The sequence below is a fragment of the Ovis canadensis genome, chromosome 18 (genome assembly GCF_042477335.2).
Source record: "Ovis canadensis isolate MfBH-ARS-UI-01 breed Bighorn chromosome 18, ARS-UI_OviCan_v2, whole genome shotgun sequence".
Lineage (NCBI taxonomy): Eukaryota > Metazoa > Chordata > Mammalia > Artiodactyla > Bovidae > Ovis > Ovis canadensis.
In genome coordinates this window covers 27,437,275-27,460,402 of record NC_091262.1, presented here as the reverse complement: position 1 = coordinate 27,460,402, position 23,128 = coordinate 27,437,275, and the positions used below count along the sequence as shown (strand labels likewise).

At 45.8% G+C, this 23,128-nt stretch overlaps 1 protein-coding gene across 7 annotated transcripts in view; it reads left to right on the top strand.

Annotated features, from left to right (window-relative positions):
• Positions 1-23,128, top strand: part of SLCO3A1 (solute carrier organic anion transporter family member 3A1) — a 402,740-nt gene that overhangs the window by 303,748 nt on the left and 75,864 nt on the right. The window lies entirely within an intron of this gene.

The following is a 23,128-nucleotide window of genomic DNA, read 5'->3' as shown; positions in this document are numbered from 1 at the left end:
AAAAGATACAATTGTGCCATCAAAGAACTCACTATCCAGTGTAGGGACAGGCCAGCAAGGCGGCCTAAGGTGGTGACAGTGAGAGTGCCAGGCAGCCCTGCATTATGGAAATACAACAGGCAAGGAGGGCAGGGCTTGGGTCGTCCCAGACAGAGCTGAGCCACGTCTGGAGGATGTCACAGCTTCAGAACACTCAGGCTCCGATCCAGTCTCTGGTTAGCCCATTTGTTAGTTCAGTCACCATTTTCTGAGACTCTGCCAAGCTCCAGGGACACAGGAGTGGGTGAAGAATCTGCCTGCAATGCCGGAGACCCAGGTTCAATCCCTAGATCGGGAAGATCTCCTGGAAAAGGAAATGGCAACCCATTCCAGTCTTCTTGCCTGGAGAATCCCATGGACAGAGGAGCCTGGGGGACTTCAGTCCACAGGGTCATAAGAGTCAGACACGACTTAGCAACTAAGTCACCAGCAGCAGGGACACAGCAGTGAGCAAGGAAGCGTACATGCTGGAGCTTATATGATAGGAGGGGAGGCCTGCAGTGGACAAAGCTGAAGCAGTGGCAGGGTGAGTGCTGGATGTACTGTGGCTGGCCTGGCAAGTACACAGATGGGCAGACAGGGCGGAGGCTCCTAGACCAGAGCCTCCACAGTTACAGCCCATGTATATGTGGGCTCCCCTCTGATAATTAATGGTTTTTAATTTAGAATTAGTGACTCCCAGCGGCATCAGATCCAGTAACGGACCTAAAGGATGTCCCAGCAGGAGAGGAAGGCAGTGCATCTAGAAGAATCCCCAGAAGCCAGAGTCCAGTGGAGCGAGCTGTTATGGGAATCCACAAATTTTACACTTGCCGGCTCATGAAGACGGGGCCATGGTGGTTTAGAGCCTTCATTTTTTCCACCTGAGATGAAGTGTTTCCGCCACATGGACATTTCCAGCAAAAGCACCGCATGATGCTGCCAGGCACTCCCAAACTCTTCAATCTGATTTGCAGTCTGGAAAGCCCAACTGGTCTGCTTACAGCATGCAGCACGCTTCCGAGTACAGATAAGCTGAGCATTGTCGCACATGTTGGAGAAGATGTCCTTTTCATTACAGGGGACTGGAATGCAAAAGTAAGAAGTCAAGAAACACCTGGAGTAACAGACAAATTTGGCCTTGGAATACGGAATGAAGCAGGGCAAACATGAATAGAGTTTTGCCAAGAAAATGCACTGGTCATAGCAAACATCCTCTTCCAACAACACAAGAGAAGACTCTACACATGGACATCACCAGATGGTCAACACTGAAATCAGATTGAATATATTCTTTGGAGCCAAAGATGGAGAATCTCTATACAGTCAACAAAAACAAAACCAGGAGCTGACTGTGGCTCAGATCATGACCTCCTTATTGCCAAATTCAGACTTAAATTGAAAAAATAAGGGAAAACCACTAGACCACTCAGGTATGACCTAAATCAAATCCCTTATGATTATACAGTGGAAGTGAGAAATAGATTTAAAGGCCTAGATCTGATAGAATGCCTGATGAACTATGGAATGAGGTTCATGACATTGTACAGGAGACAGGGATCAAGACCATCCCCATGGAAAAGAAATGCAAAAAAGCAAAATGGCTGTCTGAGAAGTCCTTACAAATAGCTGTGAAAAGAAGAGAAGTTAAAAGCAAAGGAAAAAAGGAAAGATACAAGCATCTGAATGCAGTGTTCCAAAGAATAGCAAGAAGAGATAAGAAAGCCTTCCTCAGCAATCAATGCAAAGAAATAGAGGAAAAGAATAGAATGGGAAAGACTAGAGATCTCTTCAAGAAAATTAGAGACACCAAGGGAACATTTCATGCAAAGATGGGCTCAATAAAGGACAGAAATGGTATGGACCTAACAGAAGCAAAAGATGTTAAGAAGACGTGGCAAGAATACACAGAAGAACTATACAAAAAAGATCTTCATGACCAAGATAATCACAATGGTGTGATCACTCACCTAGAGCCAGACATCCTGGAATGTGAAGTCAAGTGGGCCTTAGAAAGCATCACTATGAACAAAGCTAGTGGAGGTGATGGAATTCCAGTTGAGCTGTTTCAAATCCTGAAAGGTGATGCTGTGAAAGTGATGCATTCAATATGCCAGCAAATTTGGAAAACTCAGCAGTGGCCACAGGACTGGAAAAGGTCAGTTTTCATTCCAATCTCAAATGCAATGCCAAAGAATGCTCAAACTACTGCACAATTACATTCATCTCACATGCTAGTAAAGTCATGCTCAAAATTCTGCAAGCCAGGCTTCAGCAATATGTGAACCGTGAACTTCCAGATGGTCAAGCTGGATTTAGAAAAGGCAGAGGAACCAGAGATCAAATTGCCAACATCCGCTGGATCATGGAAAAAGCAAGAGAGTTCCAGAAAAACATCTATTTCTGCTTTCTTGACTATGCCAAAGCCTTTCACTGTGTGGTTCATAATAAACTGTGGAAAATTCTGAAAGAGATGGGAATACCAGACCACCTGACCTGCCTCTTGAGAAACCTATATGCAGGTCAGGAAGCAACAGTTAGAACTGGACATGGAACAACAGACTGGTTTCAAATAGGAATAGGAATATGTCAAGGCTGGATATTGTCACCCTGCTTATTTAACTTCTATGCAGAGTACATCATGAGAAATGCTGGACTGGAAGCAGCACAAGCTGGAATCAAGATTGCCGGGAGAAATATCAATAACCTCACGTATGCAGATGACACCACCCTTATGGCAGAAAGTGAAGAGGAACTAAAAAGCCTCTTGATAAAAGTGAAAGAGGAGTGTGAAAAAGATGGCTTAAACCTCAACATTCAGAAAACGAAGATCATGGCCTCTGGTCCCATCACTTCACGGGAAATAGTTGGGGAAACAGTGGAAACAGTGTCAGACTTTATTTTTTTGGGCTCCAAAATCACTGCAGGTGGTGATTGCCGCCATGAAATTAAAAGACGCTTACTCCTTGGAAGAAAAGTTATGACCAACCTAGACAGCATATTCCAAAGCAGAGGACATTACTTTGCTGACTAAGGTCCGTCTAATCAAGGATATGGTTTTTCCTGTGGTCATGTATGGATGTGAGAGTTGGACTGTGAAGAAGGCTGAGCGCCAAAGAATTGATGCTTTTGACCTGTGGTATTGGAGAAGACTCTTGAGAGTCCCTTGGACTGCAAGGAGATCCAACCAGTCCATTCTGAAGGAGATCAGCCCTGGGATTTCTTTGGAGGGAATGATGCTAAAGCTGACACTCTAGTACTTTGGCCACCTCATGCGAAGAGTTGACTCATTGGAAAAGACTCTGATGCTGGGAGGGATTGGGGACAGGAGAAGAAGGGGATGACAGAGGATGAGATGGCTGGATGGCATCACGGACTCGATGGACGTGAGTCTGAGTGAACTCCAGGAGTTGGTGATGGACAGGGAGGCCTGGCATGCTGCAGTTCATGCGGTCGCAAAGAGTCGGACATGACTGAGCGACTGAACTGAACTGAACTGACATGGATCTATAGGTTGCAGTTTCTCATTCATTTCATTTGAGCTTGCTGTTGTTCAGTCACTAAGCTGTGTCTGGCTTTCTGTGACCCCATGGACTGCAGTACTCCAGGCTTCCCTGTCCTTCACTATCTTCCAGAGTTTATTCAAACTCATATCCATTGAGTGGATGATGCCATCCAACCATCTCATCCTCTGTCGTTCCTTTCTCTCCCACCCTCAATCTTTCCCAGCATCACGGTCTTTTCCAATGAGTCAGCACTTCACATCAGGTGGCCAAAGTATCGGAACTTAAGCATCAGTCCTTCCAATGAATATTCAGGACTGATTTCTTTAGGATTGACTGGTTTGATCTCCTCACTCTCCAAGGGACTCTCAAGAGTCTTCTCCAGCACCACAGTTCAACAGCATCAGTTCCTCGGCGCTCAGCCTTCTTTATGGTCTAGCTCTCACATCCGTACATGACTAGTACTAAAGGGTTTCTAGTCCAGCCATCAACCTGTGTGTCCTGCCAAGCTCTCTATATAGCAAAGGTCCCTGAGAAGAGCTGGCATAAGAATAGCCACACCATCCCCCTCCCCGCTGGGACTGAAACACAGCCTCTTCTGCTCTGGGAGGGCCATATGGCTCCTCACCTGGGTCTAAACCCAGCTCAGCCACTTCCTAATCATGCACCCTTAGCCATGCCATTCAACTCCCCTTGGTTTTCCCATGTGGTGTCTGGTGTAACTTTACAGAAGCTGCATAAGGTCAATATTAGGACTTAGCTCTGTTTATAGGTTAACAGCAGTGGTCCCCAACCTTTTTGGAACTAGGTACAGGTTTCGTCGAAGACACCAGTTTTCCAGTGACTCAAGCACATTGCATTTATCGTGCACTTTACTTCTATTATTGTTACATCAACTCCACCTCAGGTCATCAGGCGTTAGATCCCAGAGGCTGGGGACCCTGGTAGGACACAGAGCTCCTGTTCGGTGACAGAGGACTTCAAACCTGTGATCCCCTTCCAGTGCTCTCTCCCCTCAAAGCAGGGTTTGAAGGTCTGTTTCTACAAAGCTGGCCACCGGTTGGGTTTTGCTATGAGAAGGTGAGAGATGGAAAGCTCAGAATCTTTTCCAGAACTGTGTAGAAAAGCAGTCACTTCTCCCACAGCCCAGAAGTCCCTGTCTGGTGGTGACTGTCCCATAACCAGTTCACAAAGCAGGCAGCTGGCAAACAAATGCTCGGGCTCGTAAAACTCTAGCATCTCCCCCAAGTGGGAGCCTATACATCCAAGACACGTTTTTGCCTCTCAGCTGTGCTATCAAGTAACTTTTCCTTCCTGGCTCTAAGGCCCCTCAGCTCTCATCTTGTTCTTCAGCACATTTTGCTGGGTCACCTTTCAGGAGCCCCCACATGCCTCCCCTTGTGCTGTGTCCACTCCTCCCCCTATCCAGGCTTCCCCGTCCTTTAGCATCTCCTGGAGCTTGCTCAAACTCATGTCCATCGAGTCGGTGTTGCCATCCAACCATCTCATCCTCTGTTATCCCTTTCTTCTCCCGCCCTCAGTCTTTCCCAGCATCAGGGTCTTTTCCAGTGAGTCAGCTCTTCCCATCAAGTGGCCAAAGGACTGGAGCTTCAACTTCAGCATCAGTCCTTCTAATGAATATTCAAGACTGATTTCCTTTAGGATGGACTGGTTGGATCTCCTTGCAGTCCAAGGGACTCTCAAGAGTCTCCTCCAACACCACAGTTCAAAAGCATCAATTCTTTGCCACTCAGCCTTCTTTGTGGTCCAACTCTCACATCCATTCATGACTACTGAAAAAAACATATCTTTGACTATACATACCTTTGTCAGCAAAGTGATGTTTCTGCTTTTTAATATGCTATCTCAGTTTGTCGTAGCTTTTCTTCCAAGGAACAAGCTTAATTTCGTGGCTGCAGTCATCGTCCAGTGATTTTGGAGACCCAAAAAATAGTCTGTCACTATTTTCATTATTTCCCCATCTATTTGCCATGAAGTGATGGGACTTACTGCCATAACCTTAGTTTTTTGAATATTGAGTTTTAAGCCAACTTTTTCACTCTCCTCTTTTACTTTCAAGAGGCTTCTTAGTTCCTCTTCACTTTCTGCCATAAGAGTAGTGTCATCTGCATATCTGAGGTTATTGATATTTCTCCCAGAAATCTTGATGCCAGCTTGAGCTTCATTCAGTCCAGTGTTTCTCATGATGTACTCTGCATAGAAGTTAAATAAGCAGGGTGACAATATGCAGCCTTAATCCACTGCTTTCCCAATTTTGAACCAGTCTTTTGTTCCATGTCCGGTTCTAACTATTGCTTCTTTACCTGCATACAGGTTTCTCAGGAGACAGGTAAGGTGGTCTGGTATTCATTCCCATCTCCTTAAGAATTTTCTACAGTTTTTTGTGATCCACACAGTCAAAGGCTTTAGCATAGTCAATGAAGCAGAAGTAGATGTTTTTCTAGAATTCCCTTGCTTTTCCTATGATCCAGCAGATGTTGGCAGTTTCATCTCTGGTCCCTCTGCCTTTTCTAAATCCAGCTTGAACATCTGGAAGTTCTTGGTTCACACACTGTTGAAGCCTAGCTTGAAGGATTTTGAGCATCACTTGACTAGCATGTGAAATGAGCGCAATTGTGCAGTAATTTGAACATTCTTTGGCATTGCCTTTCTTTGAGACTGGAATGAAAACTGGCCTTTTCCAGTCCTGTGGGCATTGCTGAGTTTTCCAAATTTGCTGACATATTGAGTGCAACACTTTCACAGCATCATCTTTTAGGATTTGAAATAGCTCAACTGGAATTCCATCACCTCCACTAGCTTTGTTCCTAATAATGTTCGTAAGGCCCACTTGACTTCACACTCCAAGACATCTGGCTCTAGGTGAGTGATCACACCATCATGGTTATCTGGGTCATTAGGATCTTTTTGTACAGTTTTTCTATGTGCAGTTCTTCTTGCCACGTCTTCTTAACATCTTCTGCTTCTGTTAGGTCCATACCATTTCTGGCCTTTATTGAGCCCATCTTTGCATGAAATGTTCCCTTGGTATCTTTAATTTTCTTGATGAGATCTCTAGTCTTTCCCATCCTATTGTTTGCCTCTATTTCTCTGCCTTGTTCACTTAGGCTTTCTTTTTTTTTAATTTTTTATTTTTACTTTATTTTACTTTACAATACTGTATTGGTGAGATGGATGAAACACTTAGGCTTTCTTATCTCTCTTTGCTATTCTTTGAAACTGCATTCAGATGGGTGTATCTTTTTCTCCTTTGCCTTTCACTTCTCATCTTTTCTTAGCAGTTTGCCTGACACGTATTAATAGGTGATAGGGGTTGAATTAATGAATGAGTAAATAAAGGAACACTTTCTTGCCAGTGTGCACGTGCATACACACTCACACACACATACACACAATGGCAGTTAGCGTTTGCTTTCCATACACTATCATTTAATCCTCCCCAGCCCCACGAGAGTCCCTCCCAGCCCCAAGTGGTACACTGATACCATTTAACAGACAAGGAGATTAAAGCTTGCAGTTGGAAAGGAAAGGCTGTTGGAGCTGTGGGAGGGCCTCAGTGCCTATCTTCTCTTTAAAAAAATTTTTTTTATTGATCATTTATTTATTTACTTGGCTGCTTCGGGTATTAGTTGTGGCATGCGGGATCTTCTGTTGTGGCATGTAGACTCACTAATTGTGGTGTGTGGGCTTAGTTGATCCAACAGATGCAAGATCTTAGTTCCCCACCCAGGGATCGAACCTACATCCCCTGCATTGCGAGGAAGATTCTTAACCATTGGACCACCAGGGAAGTCCAGGTACCCGACTTCTTGACTACAACATTGTGTTGCACCTTTGGACAATACACAGGCCCTCTGTTAAAGAAAAAGTGGCATCAGCAGGTCCTAAGTGACTTTTCAACAGCGTGCAATAAAACTGTGGCTCAGTCATGAAGTGAAAGTTGATCAGTTGTGTCTCACTCTTTGCGACCCCATGGACGATACAGTCTATGGAATTCTCCAGGCCAGAGTTCTGGAGCGGGTAGCCATTCCTTTCTCCAGGGGATCTCCCCAACCCAGGGATCGAAGCCAGGTCTCCCACGATGCAGGCGGATTCTTTACCATCTGAGCCACCAGGGAAGCTCTTGTCTACTTGCTCCATCTCCAAAGGAGAAACTGCAGAGCCCGACTCTAGAGGACCTTCATTTTTAGGGGAATGAAATCTGCCCGGTTGATACCTTCCCCAGCCCTCTCCCCACTCATACCCCTGATGCCATCCATCACCAGGTTCCGTTGACTTTAGCACCTAAATATCTCTCAGACATCCTGCACATGGCCTCTCACGCTCCAGTCTGTCCTGACCCCTCCAAGCTGTCATCCACCCTAGCATGTGTTCACAATGCGTCTAATCCCGATAGACAGAGGCTGAGCCCTTGACCTGGCCACCAGCCCCGTGAGGCTGTGCCCTCCAGGCTCTCCCCACACCTGCCGCCCTGTTCCCGCCACACCAGCCTCACCTCTCCAGCGTCCTTTTGGTCCTCTATATTCCAGGACTTTGCACTTGCTGTTCCCATTTCGGGGATTCTGATCCCATCTTCAGACGTTAGCTCACACATCACTTCCCCAAGGACATTTTCCTGACGTCCCTAGGGCACCCCCTCCACAGCATGTTGCTCTCTGTGTCATAATCAGTGCATGACCTTTGTAGGAGTTATCACCGCCCCCAGAAGCTCCGTGAGGCAGGGACCACATCTCTTTTCCCATGCCCTTGTATTCAGTTGGCCAAAAAGTTCATTCAGGTTTTTCCATAAGATGTTACAGAAAACCCTGACAGACTTTTTGGCCAACCCAGTATGTGGCTGGTGCTCAGTATACCCATCTGATAAACGATGGGTTACATGGATGAGAAAGGCTCTGAAGCTGGGAAAGATTGAAGGCAGAAGGAGAAGAGGGAGACAGCAGATGAGATGGTTGGATGACATCTCTGATTCAATGGACATGAACTTGGGCAAACTCCAGGAGATGGTGAGGGACAGGGAGGGCTGGCGTGCTGCAGTCCACGGGATGGCAAAGAGCCAGACATGACTGAGTGACTGAATAACAACACGTGGAGGGCTGGACAGGCACTGCCCAGCTCAGCACGGTTTGCTGCTTCTAAAGCCATCGTCACCCACAGTCCCTCCCAGGGTTTTGGCCTGTGTTTGACGCACTCACAGACACTGACTGGTGGAGCTGTAGGGTAAGGGAGTTAAGAGAAGGCGAGGTTTGGAAAAAGAACAAAACAGGCACTTTCCAGGAACAGATCACCTTTAATGAGGCGAGAAGGGGCGGCAGTCAGATTAGTGAGCTGCTGCACTAACCCAAGAAAAGAATAAGGATATATAGGCATGCATGTGGAAAGCTACTGTCTTAAGGGGGCCTGTTCTTCTCCAGGGTTGTTCGGAGTAGTTATCTTTTAAAAGGTTGGGGCGAGGAGTTCCGCCTGGGAGCTGGGTGTAATCAACCTTAATGTCCATTTTTTCTTCAGGTGAGAGGGTTCTTTGTTTTGCATAGAATGGTGGGGAGTACCCGGAGGGGAGTTTAACTCCGGGCTCTTTTGAACCTTGTAACTTTCCTTCAGGAGCCAGAGCTCCACCTGGGCTGAGTGTCCGGCTGGCTCCGGGTGGCTTTCCTATGTGTGGAGGAGAGTCTTCTCCTGACACTGAATCAGAGTCTGCTGGCCCAGCGGCTCCGCTGCCCTGCCCTGTGCCTTTGGGTCAGGTCTTGACTTGCCCGTCTTCCTGGCAGGTGTCTTGCTGTTTGGGCAGAGTGCATCGTCACCAGCCCCCACCTCTGCACTTCCCACTCTTCCGTGGGGGGCTGTTAGCCCACCCTGGACCCGGTTCATGCCTCCAGCGTCGGCTTCTCTGCCAAGCCGCCTCCACCATTTGCGAGCCAGCGGTCGGTTTCTGCCACATTTTTCCTAATTAGAGGCTTGTGCCTTTCGGCGTAATGTTATTACGAGGAGCCTGGTGATCTGCAAGTCCTTGTTCCGCAGGCTGAACGGCTGAGTGTGTTTTATCATGCTATTTGTCTTCCAAGCTATGCTCCCCCATTGTGTGAATTTCCCGTTAGAGTCTTTCTTGATTCCATGGCCCAGGAAACTGTCTGCCGTCCCAGCCTCTTGGAATCCTGTGCCAGGCTGTGGGTCTGATGCAGCCGTGCCACAGGAGTTGTGTTTACAGGTCCCCAGGGGACGCGTCAGTGGCGTCACTGTGTTTGTATCGTCTTCGATGGAGGACACACTGGGGGTTACGTCTGTTATTCAGCCACAGCTCCCCATCTCAAGTTATTTCAACAAAGTGCCTGAAGTGAGCATACGTGAGGGCACCTGGCACCATGCCTGGTTCACTGTCAATGCCCCTCGTGCTTTTGGAAAAAAGGGAGGGAGGGAGGGAATAACTAGAAGACAGCATTTCCCAGCAGGGGCTCCTTGGAACACGAATCCTCTGCGATGCCCAAAGAAGGACAATTCAGCAACATTAACAGGGAGGAGTGGTTCCATGGGTAAATAAGTTGGGAAACTGTCTGTATGCTGTGATGCTCTTGGAGATTCATAGACTATGTCTGTGTTAAAGGCTCTGAGAAGGCCAGCTGTATGGAAAGCTGGCTGACTTTGTTTCTTATACATTTCTCAGACTTCTGTGATCCTGGCACTCTTACTCAGGTCAGCTCTTTAGGCAGTTGTGAAATGTTGCCACAGTACAGGCTAGAAGGTGGCGAGGATTATGGGAGGTTCAAAGGCTAGAAGGTGGCGAGGATTATGGGAGGTTTAAAGGCTAGAAGGTGGCGAGGATTATGGGAGGTTCAAAGGCTAGAAGGTGGCAAGGATTATGGGAGGTTCAAAGGGATGCCGTGAGGACCCCAGAGGAAAGATTCGAAGACAGGTGCGTGAAGGATGCAGCTTTTCTGCCTGATCTGGAAGGATGAGCAGGATACGCATGGATGGAGGGGAGAGGAAGGGCTTCTGGGCTGGGATGCCCGAGATGTGCGTAGTTTGGGGAACAGGATTTAGAGAAGATCGCGCTAGAAGACAGGCTGGTCTCAGCTCCCACACCCAGCCGAGTTCCTGGTAACCAAACCTGCCCAGTAAGTCTTTGGTAAAATTATGAATGAATTATTGAAGGTCTTCTCATTGCCCTCCTAGTGAGACTAGACTTTATTTTATGAGCACTTGTTTCCCAACCAGGGATTTGTGTCATTGTCACTTGTGGGCTTTCGTTTTTTTTTAATAAAGCAGATAAAACTTATTTTAAAATGCAAATCTCATAAATGAAATGCTAGTATTCAGAAAAGAAGTTAATAAATCAAAAAAAATTAGGAATGAAAAAAATGCTGTGGACTTTTCTTGAAACACACATATGCAGGGTCCCCATCCCTACAAATCATGATTCTCTGAGTCGACAGTGGGGGAAGAGAGCTGTGGGAGAGGTGATTCAGGCATCTGAACATCTTGAAAGCTTCCCAGGAGATTCTAAGTGAGCTCCCAGTTAAAAAACAAATGTCAGAACTAAGGGAAGTCCCTTAGGGGGTCGATACCATGGGCTAACTTCCCTGGCAGTTGTGCATATAAGATAAAATGGGGGAGGTGACCTACTGATGAAATAAGGTTGGGAGTCTGTGACATGACTCTTTGAGATTTACACCAGCATTGTAAAAACGCTGAGAAGGCCTGCTGTAATGCCAGCACTTCCAGAAGTAGCATTAGAAAGTGTAAGTTTAGAGATGGGTATGTACGCATGTCAGGTTGAGTGTTTGGCTTCATCATCTTTTCTAGACACTGCTGTTTCTCTGTTCAGACTTCCCAGGAATGAATTCTCCCGTGGTTAGTGGTTTTTATATTTTCTATTTTTTGGAGGCTTTTTTTGGGGGGGGTTTAGTATTGCTTTTGTTGTTGTTTTATTTCTTTTTCAGAACTGCATAATTTTTATTTGGTTAGTTAGTTTTGCTGTGCCACATGGAATGTGGGATCTTCCTTAACGAGGGATTGGACCTGAGCGCCCTGCATTGGGAGCGTAGAGTCTTCACCACTGAATTGCTAGGGAAGTTCCTCATTGTGTTTTTGTGACTGCCAAATGAAGTCACCCTGGCCACCACTGGGATGGGGCACCCTGCTCCCAGAGAAGGTTCTAGAGAAGGCTAACATGAAGTTATAAAAGTGTCTTGTTTGCTTACCAAGAACTCTTGATTTCTGTAGTCATTTCTGTAGTCATATTGCATGAAAAGATGCAATATTTGGGGCTGAATGAGAGCCTGCTGTGTCCCAAGCTCCTTTCTCCACCTCCCAGTCCTGTGGAGATCACTTCTGACTTCATACTCCTGATACTGTGAAATGACTAGGGTGGCCCCAGTTAGGAACTTGCAGGCTTGCAGATGCTAAGCATTCCTCTGTGGACTCTCTGTTCTTGCTTTAAATCAGCTAATGGGCAACCACACTGCTCCTCCTTGGTGGGGCTGTAGGGAGCTGGTGATCTTTAAAGAATCAGTGGAATTGTTGGGCTCTGGGTTGCCCTAACCGATCCATACCCATCTGACACTTGGGTTTCACTTTAGATGCTCATTTCCTATGTGGATGTTTGTTTGTTTGTTTTATAATTTATTTATTTTTAACTGAAGGATAATTGCTTTACAATATTGTGTTTGTCTCTGCCATACATCAGCATGAAACAGCATTAGGTACACACATGGCCCCCTGCTCTTGAACCTCCCTCCCACCTCCCACCCCTCTAGGTTGTCACAGAGTCCTAGTCTGAGTCATACAGCAAATTCCCATTGGCTACCTGTTTTACATATGGTAGTGTATATGTTTCCATGGTAACCTCTCCATTCATCCCACCCTCTCCTTCTTCCCCCCACCCCACGTCCACAAGTCTGTTCCTTATGTCTGCGTCTCCATTGCTGCCTTGCAAATCGGTTAATCAGTGCCATCTTTCTAGTTTCCATATATATATGCTAATATATGATATCTGTTTTTCTCTTTCTGACTCACTTCACTCTGTATAATAGGCCCTAGGTTCATCCGCCTCATTAGAGCTGACTCGGGTGTATTCCTTTTTATGGCTGAGTAATATTCCATTGTATATATGCACCACAGCTTCTTTATCCATTCATCTTTCAATGGACATTTGCGGTGCTTCCATGTCCTAGCTGTTTGTGCTGATGGTTTCTCATTTGTTCACTCAAACTACGACCTTCTCTAACAAAGGAGGTGTTACCCTCCACCTATTACCTCACTGGAGATAAAGCCTGATGGTTACTCCTCTCAAAGTTGGCCGTGAGAGGGTGCTAGAAGGCCCCCGGGGCAGAGATTAGGGGGTGGATCCTCTGTAGTGGTGAGACCACAGGGGGCCCAAGGCTGCCAATCTGGGGCCAAGTGTATGGTAGGTGCTCATTTCCAGAAGACTAATCAGCTCCATGGGCCTCCCCTCCCACCAGGATTTCTTCCACCCCTACCTACCTACGGGATGGATTGGGCACCTCCAGAATCTGTGATAGAAAGGACCATGTTAGCTAAGATCCCCACTTCCCTCACAGCCCATGAACCTGTGGAATATGATGTGACCATAAATCAGCCTGTATCTATAGCTAATGTTCCTTAAGAGACTATGACAGTTCCCTTCCAAGGCTATGCAATTCATTTGTTTCCTTATTGGATTCTTTCATCTACCTTGTATGTATTAAGTATCTGCTCTTACTGGGCCTGCAGTGCAGGGGACCCCAATTCAATTCCTGGGTTGGGAAGATGTGCTGGAGAAGGGATAGGCTACTCACTCCAGTATTCTTGGGCTTCCCTTTGGCTCAGCTGGTAAAGAATCCGCCTGCAATGCAGGAGACCTGGGCTTGTTCCCTGGTTTGGGAAGATCCCCCGGAGAAGGGAAAGGCTACCCACTTCAGTGTTCTGGCCTGGAGAATTCCATAGATTGAATAGACAGTGGGGTTGCAAAGAATTAGACACGATTGAGCAACTTTCACTTTCTCTTACCGGGCATGATGCCCACCTCTGGGGTTGGAGCTGCTCCATCTCTTCAGCCCTAGAGCACTAGCTCCTCCTGGGGGACAGACAGGGGGACCCATACCAGGGCATCTGGTGGGGGTGGTGGCGCTGGGATGACAGGCTGTCCTGGGCATGTGTGAACCAGCTCGGCGTCTGGTGAACATTCGCACTACCCCATGAAGCTTCATTTTTCTCAGGATTCACTCAACCTTTGCTGTGTCCTTACGCCTCCATGATGGTGCTTTTCCACATCTCCATTATTTCTTCCATCCTCTTTCATCTTTTTTTGGTCATGACTTGAGTACTGTTGCTTATCTCACCGAGATCCCCTCATCTCTGTTCTCTTCTGCTTGTGGGTCTCCTATGTTGAGAAGCACTTCATGGTAGCTCAACTTTCAGGAAAATACTGTTCTGTTGACTTGAGTCCCCACCCAGAAACCTAAAGATTTAAAGATGAGTCCCAGAGTGCAGGCAGAATTGAGTTCAAATCCACCCTCCTTCACCTCTTGGTTTTGCATTCTGGGATGTAGATGATTGGGTTTCAGCCTCTCAAGGGAGCCTTGGTTTCCTTGTGTCTAGGAGGATGGTAAGACCACCCCCTAGTGTAATAGTTGTGAGAGTTAAAAAGAAACTTCACCACGGTGCCCATTCACCACTGGTTGCCAGGCAGATGTCAGCTGTCTTTGTCATAATTCCTGAGCAGTTGCATAGACTGGCCCCATCTGCCCTCTTGGGGAATGTTAGCCATGCTGTATTGACAACAATGTTATTAAAGAGAAAGTCAAGGTCAATTTCAGTAGAGAGACTTAAGGCAGAGAGATTTGAGGGTCAATGGTAGTATAACTGAGCCCCCACAGTGAACACTCCTCAGGGTACCTCTAATTGCCAGGACAAGCAGTGGACAAGGACTTGTGCCCCCTGACCCCCTCACCTGCTGAACAGCCCTCTGCAAGAGGGGAATCTTTCTGGAAAGCCCTTGGCCTCCAGGAGCTCTGCTCACCTTCCCCAGTCTCTTCCACGCTCTGTTGATGCACCACATCTAATCACAGACATTCCAACAGCGAGTCTGAGGGCCTCCCAATGCAAGGGCTCTTTCCCTAATATGGTCAAGAATGACTTCTACTATATTAATTATTATTGAAAGTGAAAGTGAAGTCAGTCATGTCCAACTCTTTGCGACATCATGGACTGTAGCCTGGCAGGTTCCTCCATCCATGGAATTTTCCAGGCAAGAACACTTAAGTGGGTTTTAATTCCTATCAAACTCTTTTTAATGAAGTATACCTGATGGCTCAGAGGTTAAGAATCCGCCTGCCAATGCAGGAGACTCAGGTTCAATCCCTGAGTGGAGAAGATCCCCTGGAGAAGAAAATGACAGCCCGCTCCAGTATTCTTGTGTAAGAAATCCCATGGACAGAGGAGCCTGGGAAGCTACAGTCCATAGGGTCACAAAAGAGTTGGACATGACCTGGCAACTAAATAACAACAACAGATAGTTAATTTACGATATTCTGTTTCAGATGTACACAGTGATTCAGTTATGCACATATGTGTGTGTATCTATATTCTTTTTTCTATTCATTTCCATTATAGTTGTTACAAGATATTGAAAATAGCTCCCTGTGCTATACAGTAAATCCTTGCCATTAAGCCTATCAGACTCTTAGCTGCATTCTAGAAGCACTGGGTAACATGCCTTTTGTTTTTTTTTTGGCTGCTCTAGGTATTTGTTGCAGCACACAGGATCTTCCATCTTTCTTGTGTCCTGTCTGATCTAATTGCTGCATGCAAATTCTCCTAGTTGTGGCATGTGGAATCCAGTTCCATGACCAGAGATCGAACCCAGGCCCCCTGCATTGGGAGTGTGGAGTCTTAGCCCCTGGACCACCAGGGAAGTCCCTGGGCAACATGCTTTATAGGCAGCCAGTCTCATTTCATGGTTGTGGCAATCCGTGGGATGGAGTGATGTACTCAGGTCACACACCTACTCAGCCTTGAAGCCAGAGTTCTAATCCCAGCGACCCCGCTCCTTAGACCAGGCTTTTAGCCATTATTTTATGCAGCTTCATTCAGTGAAACCTTTTCTGTGGTACAGGGCTCTTCTGTAGGCTCTCCAGTCCTGCCTTTCTTTCACCCCTCTGTCCTTCCCTTTTCTGAGGCTCCCCAGGTGGTACTAATGGTAAAGAACCCACCTGCCAATGCAGGAGACATAAGAGACGTGGGTTCAATCCCTGTGTCAGGAAGATCCCCTGGAGAGGGCTGCAGCCCAATCCAGTGTTCTTGCCTGGACAATCCCACGGACAGAGGAGGCTAGCGGGCTACAGTCCATGGGGTCACAAAGAATCGGACATGACTGAAGTGACTTAGCATGCACGTCCATCCCTTTTCCCCTTCTGCTCTTTGTAAACGACATGCACTAAGCCCTTAGTCGTGTCACATCTGGCCATTTTTCCTAAGCACAGTGGGAATTTTTTATAATTATTATTCTTTACTCTGATAATTAAGCCACACTTTGGTTACTAGAGGCAGAGTACCTGCTTAGACCTCAGGCCAACATCAGCACCTCTCAGAACCCAGACCAGAATGGCACAGTGGTTCTAAGCAGGCTGTGTGGCAGCAGGTGCCAGGGTTTGAGTTTCTGCTTTGCTCCCCTAGCCAAGGGACCACTGTCTTCTTATCTGTAAATGGAGGATTTTAATCCTACCAAGAGGGCTTCCCTGGTAGCTCAGATGGTAAATAATCTGCCTACAATGCAGGAGACCTGGGTTCAGTCCCTGAGTTTGGAAGATCCCTTCGAGGAGGGAATGGCTACCTAATCCGCTATTCTTGCCTTGAGAATCCTGTGGAGAGAGGAGCCTGGTGGGCTATAGTCCAGGGGTTGCAGAGTTGGACACAACTGAGTAAGTAAAACACAGTCATCCCAGGAATGTAATTTTGTCGTGAGACTCATGCAAGTGGGCGTGTAAGCAGTTAGACTGGTACTTGGCACACAGGACATGTTCTGCCAGGGTGAATCCTCAAGCCTTCTCCAAATCTGCCTTTCTCCCTCCTGCAGGACCCACAGGTTTCTAGGAAACTCCATCGTAGAGTAGGGGGTCCCCAACCTCCAGGATCTAATGCCTGATGATCTGAGGTAGAGCTGATATAATAGAAATAAAGCACACGAAAGTGTAATGTTCCTGAATCATCCTGAAACCATCCCCCACCCCCAACCCAGGAAAAATTGTCTTCCATGAAACGGGTCCCTGGTGCTGAAAGAGTTAGGGACTACTGTCCCACAGGACTGCCTTCCCAAGCCTGTTCTTGTTGCTGTTCCACTGCTAAGTCAGGTCCGATACTTTGTGACCCCATGGACTGCAGCACGCCAGGCTTCGCTGTCCTTCACTACCTCCCAGAGTTTGCTCAAATTCACATCCATGTCCTCATCCTCTGTCGCCTCTTTCTCCTCTTGCCCTCCGTCTTTCCCAGCATCAGGGTCTTCTCCAGTGAGTCGGCTCCTCGCATCAGGTGGTCAAAGCCTAGCTGTGGAAAACTTGTCTTCCCTGCAGAGGGCTCCCCTGCCACCCTTCCTAGCTTTGAATCATTCCACCAGTAGCAGCACTCAGCTCCTGATGAGAGGTGAAAAGGTTTCCCCAGCTGTGAAGCTGCGTGATACAGGCCCACCTGCCTCCCATGCCAGCTCCAAACCTCTGAGGCTAAATCAGAAGGTGGGAGGCAAATGGCTGCAGGAGTCTGTAGGTGTTTGGCAGCCTGGTGTGGCCTCGGTTCACCAGTCTAGGCCACCTCATTAGCAGCTGCTACCTTGGAAAGTTACAAGTTTTGTGGGCTTGACACTCCATTTGCATGAAAAAGCTTGGAAGACTGGGAATAGCCCTAAGATCAAGCTAATTAATACCCCTTAAGTTGGGGCTCTGTAGGGTAGACTGAGCCTTTTAAAGGGAATCTTCTTTGCGAACACTACAGGTCATTGCAATAAAGCCCAGAAAGGGAGGAAGAACCTAGGAGGAAAATAGCCGAACATGAGAGGAAGCTGTCATTTCTGGAGGCAAGTCGGTCAGGTAGACGGGGAAAAAAAGATTGTCCTTTATGCAAATACATCCCACTCAGTCTTCCCTGGGCCTCCAGTTAGATAATTCTCAAACTTAATGATTTTCACATCTAATCCAAGGCAAAATTAGTCATTTGATATTAAGACAAAAGCAGGCAGGCTCCTATCTTGACAAGAAATCCTTCCTACTGAAATGGAGTTATCTCTGGAATAATTAAAATGCTTGCTGAAGTATGAAAGTGTTCTATTAGCTGGAGCTGTCTTTGTTGAGAAGCGCCCTCCTTGTCCCCAGGTAAACCATAATGGCCATGGTCAAGAAAAACAAAATAGGAAGGCTGTGAGAAAGTTGGCTTAAAACTCAACATTCAGAAAACTAAGATCATGGCATCTGGTCCCATCATGTCATGGCAAATAGACGGGGAAACCGTGGAAACAGTGACAGAGTTTATTTTCTTGGGCTCCAAAATCACTGTGGACAGTGACTGCAGCCACTAAATTAAAAGACACTTGCTCCTTGGAAGTAAAGCTAGACCAAGTATTAAAAAGCAGAGACATCACTTTGCTGACAAAGATCTGTCTAGTTAAAGCTATGATCTTTCCAGTAGTCATGTATGGATGTGAGACTTGGATCATAAAGAAGGTTGAGCACCAAAGAATTGATGCTTTCAAACTGTGGTGCTGAAGAAGGCTCTTTAGAGTCCCTTGGACTGCAAGGAGATCAAACCAGTCAATCCTAAAGGAAATCAGTCCTGAAATATTCACTGGAAGGACTGATGCTGAAGCTCCAATATCTTGGCCACCTGATGTGGAGGGCCGACTCTTTGGAAAAGACCCTGATGCTGGGAAAGATTGAAGGCAGGAGGAGAAGGGGACGACAGAGGATGAGATGATTGGATGGCATTGCTGACTCAAAGGACATGAGTTTGAGCAAGCTCCAGGAGATGGTGAAGGACAGGGAAGCCTGGTGTACTTCAGTCAATGGAGTCACAAAGAGTTGCACACGACTTTGCAAGTGAACAACAACAAATAGATAATGTGATCAAACTTGCATTCTCATTGGTGTCATTTTTGAGCCAGAGAACACAGTTGGATATTGATGGTGTCAGCTCAATGGCAGTATTTGTGAACAAGTGTGGCTGTGGTGCTTTTTCTTTGGAAGTTCCCAGATCTAAAGAATCTTCACAGTAACAGGGAAAGTGAAGCCTCCAATAAAGATATGGCAAAGGATGGTTTTCCTAGAATGTCACCAACCTGCCTACTGATTGTCAACAGTATTTCCAGAGTTTAGATACCTTAATGCCAAAAGACTACAGTGATGGAGCAACAGTGTTATTACCTGCCAAAACATGAACAGCTGGGGGCTTTCAAATTCATTTATTACAAGGAAGCACTGTGGTGGTTCAGGTAATCCATACCACTCTCTGTGAGGCTTGGTACTTCGTGACATAATCAACCCATCCCTTGTCACAGATGCATTGTACCATCACAATGTGTTAAACCAGCCTTCACTCGTTAGCAGTGATTTATGATGATGGAGTCTTAACATCCCAGGGGTTTTTGTTCATGAAGACATATACTTACCTCATTACCTTCTGTTTATGCCCAGCGTATTCATCTTTTATATTTGTTGAACAGTGCACATTTTTAAACATTACACAGTCAACATTGCTCTAAATAGTTGTACAATACTCAATAATGTGGATTTAACAAAGGGAAACTTTCCAACATTTAAACACAGATTTTAAATGTAACCTCTTCTAGACAATTATTCAAAATGACATTTTGAAAAAAGATTATTATAAATGTTTGAAATCATATAAAAGGTGAACAAAACACACTCATAAAGGCCTGTGCAATTGCAATAAAGTAGGTTTGTGAATAAAGTAGCTGCATGGATACCATGGATTCAGAGCTGTTTTCCCTTATCTTCATTCTTATTCATACTATTTTTAAAGGGCTTCCCAGGTGATGCTAGTGGCAAAGAATCCACCTGCCAATGCAGGAGATAGAAGAGATGCAGGTTTGATCCCTGGGTTGGGAAGATCCCCTAGGGTAGGAAATGGCAACCCACTCCGGTATTCTTGCCTGGAAAATTCCATAGGCATGGGAGGCTGGTGATTTAAGTCCACGGGGCAGCAAAGAGTCGGACACAACTGAACCAACAACACCCTTTTTAAAGTTTTTGTTTTATTTTGTGCATGCGTGTGCATGCATTTTTTTAGTCCAAGCGTTGCCTTCCTAAGGTTTTAGTAGTTTCTCAGAGGGCAAAGCATCTGCCTGCAACGTGGGAGACCCAGGTTGAATCCCTGGGTTGGGAAGATCCTCTGGAGAAGGAAATGGCAACCCACTCCAGTATTCTTGCCTGGAGAAGCAAGCGGATGGAGGAGTCCATGGGATCGCAAAGAGCTGGACACGACTGAGTGACTTCACTTTCTGAAACCCCTGCAGAGCCGCTGAGGCCACCAGCTCCGGTTATCGTCTGATTGCTTCTTGGCTGGAATATAGAATTGGATTGCTCAGTGCAGGGTGATCCTGCGCCTCCAATCATTTAGCTCAGTCCATTCCAATAACTAAGTTCCTTTCATTATGTCAAAGGCTGCTTAAGTCCCTGTCTCATATATAGATTTTCATTTTTGAAACTTGGTATCTTTCCCAGAAATGATAAGTTTTAAGTTGTGTGTATCTGCCAGTTTCTGACCCATTGTTCTGTCGTTTTGATTAATTGAGCATGTCTGTTAACATTATTAAAAACTTTTGTATCTTCTGTTATTATTTTATTCTAATTAGTTGGGCCATTTAGAGGCTTTGTCTCCTAGGAGACGAGATTGCGCCTGTGTAATTAGCGCTCCTCTTTAGGACAGCTGGCTAATTCATCACCTTGGTGAGCAGTGCTAGACTCAGCTCACCGGCTTATTTTGTGTGACCATGGGCCCTGATTGGTTTTTCCTAGCCTTGGGATGGTACCTGCTTCATCTGGGACTCTGTCTTTTTCTGTTCACACAGGTGGGATCGAGTATACCATGTGGCAAGTGCTCGACATCATTATGATTAGAGAACAGTGGTCCCCTAACTTGTCACTGGTATACCACTTTTACCCATTTCTGCCTTACCTCCTTACCAGCTGTACCATTATTTACATGACTTCTCTTTAAGTAACTGTAAATCTATTTGTTTTTCTTCTAGTTGCGGCGAGCAGGGGTGACTCTTTATTGTGATACATAGCTTCTCATTGCGATGGCTTCTGTCTTTGCAGAGCAGGGGCTCTGGAGCGTGGGCTCAGTAGTTACGGTACACAGGCTTAGTTGCTCCACAGTCTGTGGGATCTTCCCAGACCAGGGATTGAGCCCATGTCCCCTGCATTGGCAGGGAGATTCTTAACCACTGGACCACTAGGGAAGTCCTAAACCTACTTGTTTTAACCTAGCATCATCTTCAGTTATTGTAGCCATGAGACCAAACCCTTGATTTATCAGTTTTATTTAACTTTTTTTTTTTTACTAAGTGTACATCTAAATAATAGCATAAATATGTGAACGATGGGTGTGTCCTGGTATCCCCAGACTCCCTTGCATACTGCCAGGACATGTCATCACTCTGCAGCTGAAGAGATCTGGTCAAAGACCCTGTACCAAGGATTCTAATGGCTGAAAATATCCAAATAACGTAATTACTTTCAAAGGATTTTAAGAATACCAAATCTCTCACTTGTGAAAGCACAGAATTAACGTGAAATCCTAGTGGTTTATGAAACCACATGCTTAAAAAACAGAGTATAATACAATAAGATTGAAATGAACCAGCTCAACAAAAACATGCTTCAGTTCCATTGGTAATTAAAGTGGTAAACAAGCCACGAAGTATTTTTGCCTACCATTAATCCTCATTTGAACCCTGAGCACCAGGGCAGCTTCTAGGTTGCCTTGAGTGATGAGGAAAGACCACTGGAGGAAGGAGGAACAGATGGAGCAAAGATCTGGGACCAGCACATCCTAATGGAGGGAAGACCCCCCAGTGCACAGACCTGGGTGGGGGGGACCAGGTCCAGCTGCAGTGGGGCCAGAGTGAGGATGGAGCGTGATCAGAAGTGTGATCAGACAGCTGAGGGGCAGACAGTGGACCATCATGCCACGTGTGGATTTGGGCCATTCTGGAGTTCTGAATAGGAAAATAATTAGAGCTGGTCCCACTGGCTACTGTATAGGGAAGGGCTGTATTAGATCAGGAGTAAAAATAGTAAAGAAGACCCTGGTTTTCCCCACATGAGAGATCATGGAAGCTTGGCCAGGTACCTAAGGTTGTAAGAAGGAAGGGCAGGACAGAGGTTGGATTATATATATACACATACATACACACACATATATGTGAAATACACCCGCACACACACATATATATATATATGCATATACATACACGGGGCTTCCTGGGTGGCATAGTAGTAAAGAATCTGTCTGCCATCACAGGAGATGCAAGAGACTCAGGTTCAACTCCTGGGTTGGGAATATTCACTGGAGTAGGAAACGGCAACCCACTCCAGCATTCTTGCCTGGGAAATTCCATGGACAGAGGAGCCTGGGGGACTACAGTCCATGGGGTCACAAAGAATTGGACACGACTGAGTGACTAAGAAAAGCACATGCATACACTAACATTGCATTTTTCTTGAAACTGTTAAGATTAAATGTATCTTTAAAAGGATAGATACATGTATATGTGTAACTGAATCACTGCTGTACATTTGAAACTAACACAGTATTTTAAATCAACTATACTCCAATGCAAAATAAAAAAATAAAATGAGTTAAAAGGAAGATTATATTTTCTCAGCACGTGCAGTTATAAATATTTATCACAGGTATATTGATATATCCACTTTGTCACTGTTCAGCCACTAAGTCATGTCCAACTCCCTGCAGCCTCATGGACTGTAACACATCCGACTTCCCTGTTTGTCACCGTCTCCTGGAATTTACTCAAACTCGTGTCCACTGAGTCAGTGATGCCATCCAACCATCTCATCCTCTCATCCCCTTCTCCTCCTGCCTTCAGTCTTTCTCAGCATCAGGGTCTTTTCCAATGAGTCAGCTCTTAGCATCAGGTGGCCAAAGTACTGGAGGTCCAGCTTTAGCATCAGTTTTTCCAATGAATATTCAAGTTTGATTTCCTTTAGAATTAACTGGATTGACCTCTTGGCAATCCAAGGGACTCTCAAGAGTCTTCTCCGGGACCACAATTAGAAAGCATCAATTCTTCAGTACTCAGCCTTCTTTATGGTCCAACTCTCACATCCATATGTGACTACTAGAAAAACCATAGCTTTGACTATATGGACCTTGTCGGCAAAGTGATGTTTCTGCTTTTTAATATACTGTCTAGGTTTGTTATAGCTTTTCTTCCAAGGAGCAAGCTGCATTAAATTTCATGGCTGCAGTCGTCCACAGTGATTTCAGAGCCCAAGAAAATAAAATATAATATATCTGTATATAACTTAGATATACTGATATAACATAATTAATGCATTTATAATATA